Source organism: Fukomys damarensis, unplaced genomic scaffold (assembly GCF_012274545.1).
Source record: "Fukomys damarensis isolate Sample0158 unplaced genomic scaffold, DMR_v1.0_HiC HiC_scaffold_1, whole genome shotgun sequence".
Taxonomy (NCBI): Eukaryota; Metazoa; Chordata; class Mammalia; order Rodentia; family Bathyergidae; genus Fukomys; species Fukomys damarensis.
In genome coordinates this window covers 3,006,550-3,016,735 of record NW_022900913.1, presented here as the reverse complement: position 1 = coordinate 3,016,735, position 10,186 = coordinate 3,006,550, and the positions used below count along the sequence as shown (strand labels likewise).

Sequence of the window (10,186 nt, the reverse complement as noted above, 5' to 3'; positions counted from 1 at the left end):
GAGTAGTGAGAGAGAGGTGCACATCGAAAGGCACAAGTGTGAACAGAGATGGATAAACATCGTGTAACCTCCCACTTGTAACAGGTTAGATGTAGTGCTTACAAAACCAGGTCTTAAATTTTGTTTGAAAAGTGAAATGTAATTGTATATTCAAACAGACTTACTTGGAAGGAATTTAAATATTCCATTAAGGAAATTTTTAAAATAATATTAAATCGAGTTAAAATATTTGTCAGGAAAAGACAATAAAATGGAAATCAGGGTATGACCCTGAACACATTTCTTAATTTCCAAAAGTCTTTATGTTCCTACCTGTGTCATGGGCAGGATAAAAACAGAAGCTACATCCCAGTGAATTCATATAGGGATGGATTATGTTAAAATTTACATAAGGGATAGAAGTGCATATAGGACATAAAAGCTGTTATACAAATTTAAAATAATTTTAAGTACAAATTTAATAAAACAAATGTGAAAAAATTGTTGGGAACATCAGCCCAGTAATAATTGAATTTAGCACGGATTCACTTTTCCCTAAGGATTGCTTCCTAATCTAGTTGATTTCCAGAGGAAAGAGTCCCAGTGGCCCTTGCAGGTGAGGACTATATCTCTTGAGCAGTCTAGCCTTCCTGTGGCTGAAGAGCAAGCCCTGCTCAGCAGACCCGGGGTGACAGGTCTGACTTGTCTCTCCCAGGTGCGCCTCCCTGTGAATGCCTGGAAGGGTGGAAATGCTGCCCATTGGAGCCACAACTATGGGAACAATAACCCAGGCTCATACTGCACAGCCACCCAGGAAAGGCCTGGGTGATTCCCAGAGACCGAGCCTGTCTCCCGTGATGGTGAGTTCTCATGTGAGCCGTGGAACTGCGCTGGGACAGAGCTGGAGGAAAGCGTGACGGATATCACATCACTACAACCAGTTTTGAGCAACTGAATTCAGCTGTTTCCAGGAGATAAATAAAAGTCGAGTACCTGAATTCTGAAATTCCAAGTTAGGAAGCAGACTATGCTATTTCACAGACTCAGATCAGACTATTTCTAATTGCTTTATTTTTGCTTCTTTCATGAGGAAAGTTCATTGTCTACACCGTGACTAGGAAAATCAGCGCCTGATAACTAAGCCATTATTTCTTGTGAGAAATTGAAAGTCAGATTTTGACACTCCAAAGACTAAAACAAAAGTTTCTCAGACTCTCCACCTCACTGTACCTGTGGCCTCAAAAGAATTTGATTCTGGTTTCATGCTGAGATGTTCTTTTAACTCTGATGCATGCACAAACCTTATAATGTCCTGTAATGAAACCAGGGTTTGAAGTAAATATGTAGTAGTTAAAACACAGTAAGTCATTTTTAATGTGGACCATGCATTTTTTAAATGCTGTCTCTCAAGTGTGTGACATACCCTGCTTGGCAGGGGCAGACCCTCCCTCTGGGAATCACTAATTTAGACATTTTGGAAAGCTCAAGCACCTGGAAAGTTAGTGCTGTTGATCAGGCTGTCCTGGCCATTGTTGTCCTTGTTCTTTTTTTCTGCCTTTTGCAAGTCATGAGTTTGATCTCCTATGCCTTTCTTAGGGTGGCTACCCTACTATCCCATAACTCCTCACCCTGCATTCCTGTCTTTATCATTCCTCTACTACTTGGTCTCATATCACCATGGTTGGCTCCTGCTGTGGTTTAGACCTAAGAGGCCCCCACACCCTTCTGTGTCTAGAAGGTGAGTGGACTGCGGGGCACTGTGCCTAGTGTGCTGTCGGGAGGCAGGTCTGGCTGGAGGAGATGTGTCACTGGTTTACCTGGAAGGGCCTGTCTCCCTCCCCAGCCTCTCCCTTGGTCTTTCTGCTTCCCAATCCCCATGCCTTAGCAGCTCTCCTCTGCCCAGGGCCATCCACATGCCTTCTGGCCATGGAGACAGTCAACTATGGATGAAAATGGAGCCAAAATAAACCTCTCCTCTTCTGAGTTATGAGTGCTGAGAATGGAATCCCCAAGATAGTGACTTCCCATCACCCCAACCCTCCAGCAGCAATGCTATTTCACAGCCTGTGCCTCTTGGGTTCAGAATGATCAACCTGTGGCAGGTAAGCACCCCTGGTTGGTGCAAAGTCTACAAGCCTGTTCCCTAGCCCCTGTTTTGATATTCAGATAACCCGTGGCTCTGGATCAGTAATGGAGGAGACCGCAGCTTCCAGCCCATTCTCCAGCATTCTGCACACTGCCTTATGATAGGATGGTGGAGACCCAGCCTGTACTGGGGATTTCAATGTACAGATGGCTGGGAGAATGACACTGTTTTGCACAGACACAGGCTGGCATGGAAGAAGCTATCTCCCTAGTGGGACACAGATCTGCGAACATTTCAGCTCCATGTTTTCTCTCACCTACATGCTCAGCAGTGAGCTCAAAGAAGAGCACTTCACGTTGGGCTTGTGGTCACTGAGCCTGTGGTTGTTGCAGGACAGTGCCAGATGACTCTGTCTGCTGCTAAAAGTGATTACTGGCATCCACACTGAGTCCCCAGTGATGCTTGCCTGAGCAGTTAATCTGGGGTATCATTTTGGTTGTCTCGAGAGCCTCCTTGGGGATTAATTAGTACAGCACACTATTGGGTGTGCCTGGGTGGGTCACGGACACGTCAACTTGGAGGCTACCTCTGGTTCCCGCATCTTCTTCTCTGATGGATCTCCCTCATTCCTTTCTGGGTTCCAGGAGGTGAGCAGTTCTCCTCCACCCCACCCTTCCACCATGATGTTCCTGCTTTGGAGTCAGCCAGCCATGGACTGCATCCTCTGAAGTCATGAGCCACAGCAGCCTCTCCTCCTTTAAGTTGTGGGTGTTGGTATTGTGTCCCAGCAGCAGAAAATTGACAGGTAGACCCACTAATTAAATTTTCTCTGTGCTCATCAAGGTCCAATCAGGAGTCAGAAACCACCCTGTTATTTGAACACATGACGTTTAATATAAGGAATAATTAAATTCTAATGGAGAAACTCGAGATGTGAAGAGAACTCTACTCATTCACCTTGTGCCCAAGGTGAGGCCAAGGAAGGGTCCAAGTTCTCACCTCCTCACAGAGGACATGGGTACAGCCTACTGGGGTCCAGGGTCTGTAGCACTGTCCAGACCAAGGTGCTGGCCCTGCACTTGAGCAGGTCCCATTGCTGTGGGTCTGTTCATCAGTCCTTCTGGCAGCCCTGTGTGGGAGATGCTGTGTCCTATGCCTCCCTGAACTGAAGTCATGAGGTGTCATTCTAATTTGTAGCATTGTCACTTCACCACATAGTTCCCACATCTGTCCTTTCTCCGTGCAGAAACAGTGAGCAATCTCAGTGCCACCAGGAGGCCTGCAGTGGGTGCAAAGGGGTTGTTGTGAGTTCAGCTGGTGTGTAATGTGCCCATCCTCCTGAGTGTCACTCAGAACCACAAGGAGAGGGGCACAGTGTGGCTTGGCCTGGCTCTGTCCTTGGGCTGCCCCACCTTAGGGTTCAGGGGCTTTGGAGCAGCTGGCTTGGGAGAGGATCCTGGCTCTGGGACTCCCTGTGTGCTGGCAAGTGGCCCTACTTCTGTGGACTCCGGTTTCCTTCTGTCTAAGCAGTGGGGATGCTGATGGCAGCAGCATGAGAAGGCTGTGCCAGATTTTCTAGGAGTCCCAATCTGGAGCACTGGATCTATGTTCTGGGGCTGCTGACACAAACAATTATGTGCCTGGTGTTTCCAGACAACAGGCCTGAAAGTAAAGTCCAAAACAAGTAGCCAGGAACTGACGTCCCCCTTTTAAGGGCGACCTGAGGATGAGCTTGTGGTCCACCAAGTTACCTGGGAAAATCCCCCAGCTCAAGAGCTCTTGTCCTAAACAGTGACTTTTACAGCTTCCAAGAAGCAGAATCTGACATCTTGCTACATGTGTGATCACTGTGCTTTTTTTTGTCTGTCCTTCAGGAGATCTGACCCTGAAGAGAAGTGGACCCACATGCCTTAAAGCTGAAAGTGGCTCCTACCTGCCTGTGTCCAGGTGCACTTGCCCTGGGGCACCAGCGCTTTCACCAAATGCTTCATTCGTGACTTAGCACCTGCTTCTGTGCATGGTGCCTGCCTCAGGCCAGCTGCAGTGGCCACTCTGGCAGGCTTGAGGCCATCTACTGGGGTGTAGGGGACCCACTCCAGCTGTGAGCTTGGGCACAGCTGGGAAGCCAGTGCAGGTTCGCAGTCTGCTCCCAGCACAGCCTGCTGCAGTCAGCATGGCAGATCCAAGGGGGCAGGAGACCCAGGGGGTGCAGCCCCCAGGTCTCTTCACATCTCTAGTTTTTCCATTAGAATTTAATTATTCCTTATATTAAATGTCATGTGTTCAAATAACAGGGTGGTTTCTGACTCCTGATTGGACCTTGATGAGCACAGAGAAAATTTAATTAGTGGGTCTACCTGTCAATTTTCTGTTGCTGGGACACAATACCAACACCCACAACTTAAAGGAGGAGAGGCTACTTTGGCTCATGATTTCAGAGGATGCAGTCCATGGCTGGCTGACTCCAAAGCAGGAACATCATGGTGGAAGGGTGGGGTGGAGGAGAGCTGCTCACCTCCTGGAATCCAGAAAGGAATGAGGAAGATCCATCAGAGAAGAAGATGCAGGGACCAGAGGTAGATTTCCCTTTTCCTTCTGAGCCTGGGACTTGGTAAGAGCTGTGCAGATGAGAGCCCAAGTCAGTTTTTTTTTTCTTTTTTTCCAAGTCAGTTTTATTGCTGCAAACCCTGGGTAGGGGCCAATGAGTAGTCAACAGTCCTTGTTCATGCTTATCCCAAAGACTGACTTACTCCCTGCCTCTGTCTCTGTCTCTCTGTCTCACACACACACACACACACACACACACACACACACACACGCGCACACTCGAATGGGGCACCAGCTCCCTAGAGATAACCAGCCCTGGGGAGGGAAGCTCTGGGAGTGCAGGGTCAGTGCCCAGCTGCTTGGCTTCAGCAGCCAAGCCCTCTCATCCTGTCCTGGGGGGTGAAGGGGACCCCAACAGAATAAGACACTACTGAGCTGCTTGTTTCATTTTTAGGTTTGACTAATGTGTGTGCAGTGGAAGTCTAGATGAATCATTGCTTGCTTTGTTTTCTTTTGTTATTATTGACAGCTTGAGAAGATGAAGCCTAAGTCAAGTTTGGATGCAGCACATAAAGAAAAGCACATTTCCGCTGTGCATCGTGGGAGCTGTTGATCCAAGCCAGCTGCACGGGGCACTCTGACAGGTGGTCTGGTGGGGTGGCAGCTCATGTTTACCTGTGCAGTGACAATATTCCCGAGGCCCCTGAAGATGGGCAGGTGTGGATGTGCACCAGGGCAGGTGAGGAAGAGGGGTCCTCTGCTTAAACCATCATGGTCTGCGATCCCTTGGGGCTGCTTTTCTAGAATGTTCTCCTGCGTCTTTGGAGTATTAACAGATGTGGTGGGGATGTGCTCACTGGCATTTTTTCTTTTAAATACTATCTATCTCGTGTATTTGACCCCTGTTGATTTCCCACAGCAAATGCTTGCAAAAGGAATATTCCCAAGGACATATGTTGGGACATTCCATAAATGTCCAGTGGACATTCCCGCGATTCTCAGAGCAAGGGGAGAGGCTGGAAAACAGGATGTATGGAGAGGGCTTTCTTCACAGGAGCCCAACTGGGAGCGGCTGGTGCCTCTCCTCTCAGCTGTCTTCAGAGTGGGCACGTGACTCCCTAACTCTGCAGATGGCTGAGCTGAGTTTCTTCCGCTGCGGCCAAGTCCCTATCTGCGTGGACACGTTGTGTTTCAGCAAGACTCCTCTAGAGCCTTGTTTCTGATGCACTGTAGGAGGGGCGATCAGCATGCACATGTACATTTAAAAATGTATTACAGTGAAAGAATTTCCACGAGTGCCGCAGAATGCTTCTCTCCTCTCTCTCAGAACACACTTCTCCTGCCACTCTTGCCCCTTTCTGAAGCAGTTCTGGAGTCTGCTTTCACAGCTGTCTTTACAGAGCATGGTCAAAAGCACGGCAGATGTTCTTGCTGACAGCGGATAGACAAGCGACTCATAAAATCACGACGCTGCGGCCCTCCTCCACCTTATTCACTGAGTCTGGTACCGTGCAACTTCTGACTCAGGAGAAGAAAATACTTCGAGTTGACTCAGGACATCAAGGCAGCCAGGACAGCGCAACTGGAGACATTTACTAAGGAGCATTTGCAGAGCTGCTTCGGAAAGAGGCCGGAATGACAGGAAGTGTGTGTCCAAAGCAGGAGGGAGTATTCTGAGGGAGAAATGATGGCAACATGTCTTCTACTGTAATTAAAAAATTTCAACACTCACCATATGTGTTAGTCACACACAGCATGTAGCTTAGCGTGAGACAAAATAGAGTTCTGTTTTTGCCGGGGTACCGTTGCGCCTGTTCCGCACACACAATCCTGAGAGTCACCTGCTGCCTCGCTTTCATGTGTCCTTTCAGTTCCACCTTCCGAGTCACCATCTTGCTCACTGTCTCACTTCTGTGCACACACACTTCTGCACTCACTCTTGGTCCTCACTTTGGAGCCGCATGTTGCTGGCTGTGGCGCACTTAAATAAACCAGATTCCTAAACTGCAGCTGACACATTCCCCACAGGTTGGAATCCTGTTAGAACCCTAAAGCTTTTTGATGGAGTTTGTCAGTTATTTTAATTATTTGGCCCAAGTCAGTACATTTTGGATTTCCATGAACCTATTTTAATACTCCAAAGGAATTTTATTAAAGCTCTCAGACTGGGTCTTCGCTTCGATGGGAAGTGCTGGATGTTGCACTGTGAGTGACTGGAGACAGCATATAGTCAGGCCTGGGTTCTGCACTGACACTTCCTGCTCCTCCGCTGCCCCTGACTGGGTGCTCTCTGTTCCCTGCTGGAGGAATTTTCTAGAAAGGTCTGGATATCGCTTTGTCCCAGTCAGGTCTTCCTCTGTGCATCCTTCAAGTCTAGTTGCCTCGCCCAGGCCAGAGGCTTTGGCATCAGTCTAGGCCATTGATGGTGAACCTTTAGGAGCTTTCAATGATACAAACAGCCAGGCGCAGCACAAGGGCCATAAGTTCGCCACCACTGGCCTAGGCTGTGGTGGAGAAGTCCTTTGTCTTCCCATTTTATTGGATTAAAAATCAATGCTTGATCACTGAGAAAAATTTAAATCTGGAGAGAAACCTGCGAAGGGGCCAGGTGGGCCCCAAATCCCTGGCCCTCATATTTTTGGAAAGGGGTCCTCGGCTAAGCAGGCAGTGCAGATGTTATGCTTTGTATCTAGTTGTCCCTGCACAGCCCCATGCACTCAGATTTGGCTCTTTGGGAGCTGTCTGTATCTGGGTGTGATAGGGATTCTCCTCTGATGAGTTTACAGCTGGATGTGGAAAGGAGAGGTGAAGCTTGGCTGGAGGAGGTGGCCCCTGGGCGTGTAATCTAGAAGGGTCGCTCTCCCTCCTCCTCCCTTGAGCTCATAGGCCATAAAGTGCTCTCCTCTGCCAAGCTAAGCTTCCTTGGAGCCAGCTGACTATGGACTGAAACCCCTACACATTGTGAGCCAAAATAACCCTTTTCTCCTTTCAGCTGTGGGTGTCTGGTTTTGTGTCTCCCCTATGACAAAGTAACTAAACCAGCACAGAACCAAAGATTATGCTTAAGACTTAAGGCATGATGTAATTTCCCATGCGTGGCTTTGGATTTGGGGAACCTGTCTCCTCTCTCTGGGCATGGAGGTGTCTGTCTTCTATCTGTCCCTCCACTGTGTTCTGAAAGCTTATAACTTACCTGGTTTCACAGGAATCACACCTTGGAACCCACCTATGTCTGCTTCAGATCATAGTGGGATGAACTTTTAGAAATTCAAGTTTCAACTTGCTGTCAACTTTCCTTAAAGTGTGTTATAGTCTGTGTATCATATTGAATCTCTAAAGTAATCTTTACAGAATGCAAAGTGCTAGTCACTCATAGAAGAACCATGAGATAAACTCTTCTCTCTGGGCAACACTTGACATAGCATTTATTTTCTGTCTTCACTTCTGAAACCTCTTAGAAAGCTCCCTCTGAACTCAACAGCAGTGATGGCACTTGGGACTTTTCTGAGCAGATGGGTTGAGTATGAAGATGTGCAGGGCCCCTCCCAGTGTGCTCTGCACTCTTTCTCGGGAGACTCTGAGTCCTTGCTGCCAGCCACACCCTTCCCTGATGGTGAAAGAACAGAGCAAGCCTGACTGAGGATGACGAGCTACTGCATCTTGGGCAGGCGCTGTGAGTTTTGTGATAGAAGCAAGAATTCTGTGGCAATGACTGAAGCCAGTAAACTTAGAATCTGTTTGCACGGGCACCATCCGCTTTAGTGTCTTTGGCCTTTTTGCCCCTTTGGCAGGAATAGAGTAACAGAGTCACCGGCAGAGTCATTGAGCAGGCGTGGCCGCCTTTCCCAGGTGGTTCTCGTCCAGGACAGGCTCATCTTTTGCACCTGGAGAGCAGGTGACCAGGGTAACCTCCGCAGTTCTGGTGTGGAGCTTGGGTTGTCACCATTTCTCATCACCATGGAGCTCTCTGGCCCCACCTTTTCTGCACATTAAAAAAGTCAGATGATCACTGCAGTGTTCAAAGCCATGTTCGTGATCCCTGGAACACGCTCTCCCGGAGAGCACAAGGTTCAAATCCCTCAGTATGTGGCAATGACACATCACCAAGAAGTTTAAAACCATCAAAAGCAGGGATTCAAACAAAATCGTGGACAAATTCTTCTAGCAGAATTGTTCATGGTAGCCAAAGGGGGAAATAACCCAAATGTTCATTAGGGAATAAACGGAGAGGCAGGAAAGGGATCTGTCCACACAGTGGGGTGTTGTTCCACCACAGAAAGAGGAAGAGCTCTTGCACGTGGTCACGGGGCTGAGCCCTAAGCACAGTACGAGAAGAACAAGGAAACCAGACACAAAAAGCGTGGCCTGATGCCGAGTGTGTGAAGCACCCAGGGTGGGGGGATCGCAGGCACAGGGTGCGATGCCAGGGGCTGGAGGGGATATGCAGGGGAGCTGTGCAGCGGGTTCTCCTCCTTCCACAGACTGGAAAGTGATGGGGAACCAGGTGGAGAGGTGGTGCACAGCCTGGGGAATGTGCTAAGTGGCCTTGAAGCACTCTGCAAACAAGACGGTTTGTTCAGTTGCCCTTAATTCTGGCCGACTTTTTCATTTGTTGAAATAATTTTCTGCAATTTTATTTCAATTAAAAAGTCAATGCACAAAACAAGTTCACGATATCTTCCAGCAAATACGTAACTGCAGTTTCATATGAAAAAATAAAAGAACAATTTCAAGTTTACCCAAGCAGTACTCTTCCAAGCTGTCAAAAGTGAGGAGAGATTGAGAAGCTGCTGTAGGAGGGAGGAGGGAGAGGAGAGGGAACTGGGAGGGGACAGGCCGGGGCCTTGTTCTGCTGGGCCCACCTTGCCCTGGACGCCAACCTGGCCAGAGCAAGGGGCAAAGTGGGAATAAGGACGCGATCTCAGCAGTGTGCACTGGAGCTCACACTCACGTTCAAGTCCTCCTCTGTCAAGGCCCCTGTCAGTGAGCTGCTCACCTTAAGGGCAGCTGAGTAGAAAGGACTTGAGGACTTCCTGTCACATCTTTGCAACTCAGCCAAGGTCACATCTCAACATGAAAAATTTAAGCTAATAAAATAATTAGACTGAGATTGTTCTCTTTCTTCCCTTTGTCCCCCCACCCCCAATTTGGTCCTGCAGATTCAACCCAGGGATTCTCACATGCTGGGCAAGCATCCTTCCACTGAATCTTAGGAAGTCCATTTAAAAAATCACTAAAACAATTACCTAGAAAATCAGCTTATTTTATCTAAATTTTTGAGATGCTGGAGTCACCCATCCATTCAGCTGGAGGAGTTGTTTATTTGTGTTTCATCTGACATGGTAGGAGTTTTAGCCCCATCTTTTGGCAGAGGAGCTGGGGAGGTAGAGGTGTGTCACCAGGTCCTGCCTGCAGTGACGTGGCCCTTTGGACCTGCCCTGCAGCCTACAGTGGTCTAGCCAAGGCGCCACTGGGATCCAGTCCCCCTGCAGAAGCCTCCTGTGAGTACATATGTGGAGAGTGACAAGATCCCACCCCAGGATGTGGAAACTCAGTCACAGCCCCAGGCCCTAC

General features: G+C 48.5%; 1 long non-coding RNA gene across 2 annotated transcripts; it reads left to right on the top strand.

Annotated features, from left to right (window-relative positions):
- Positions 1–481: 481 nt before the first annotated feature.
- LOC104875397 lies at positions 482–7,183 on the top strand. 2 transcript variants are annotated; one of them, XR_784061.2, is made up of 4 exons: positions 482–839; positions 1,883–2,081; positions 5,142–5,351; positions 5,532–7,183. It is a non-coding gene; the product is annotated as an uncharacterized LOC104875397 (long non-coding RNA). The 2 variants fall into 2 exon arrangements; XR_784055.3 differs by having other exon boundaries at positions 488–839; positions 5,142–7,183.
- The last annotated feature ends 3,003 nt before the right edge of the window (positions 7,184–10,186 follow it).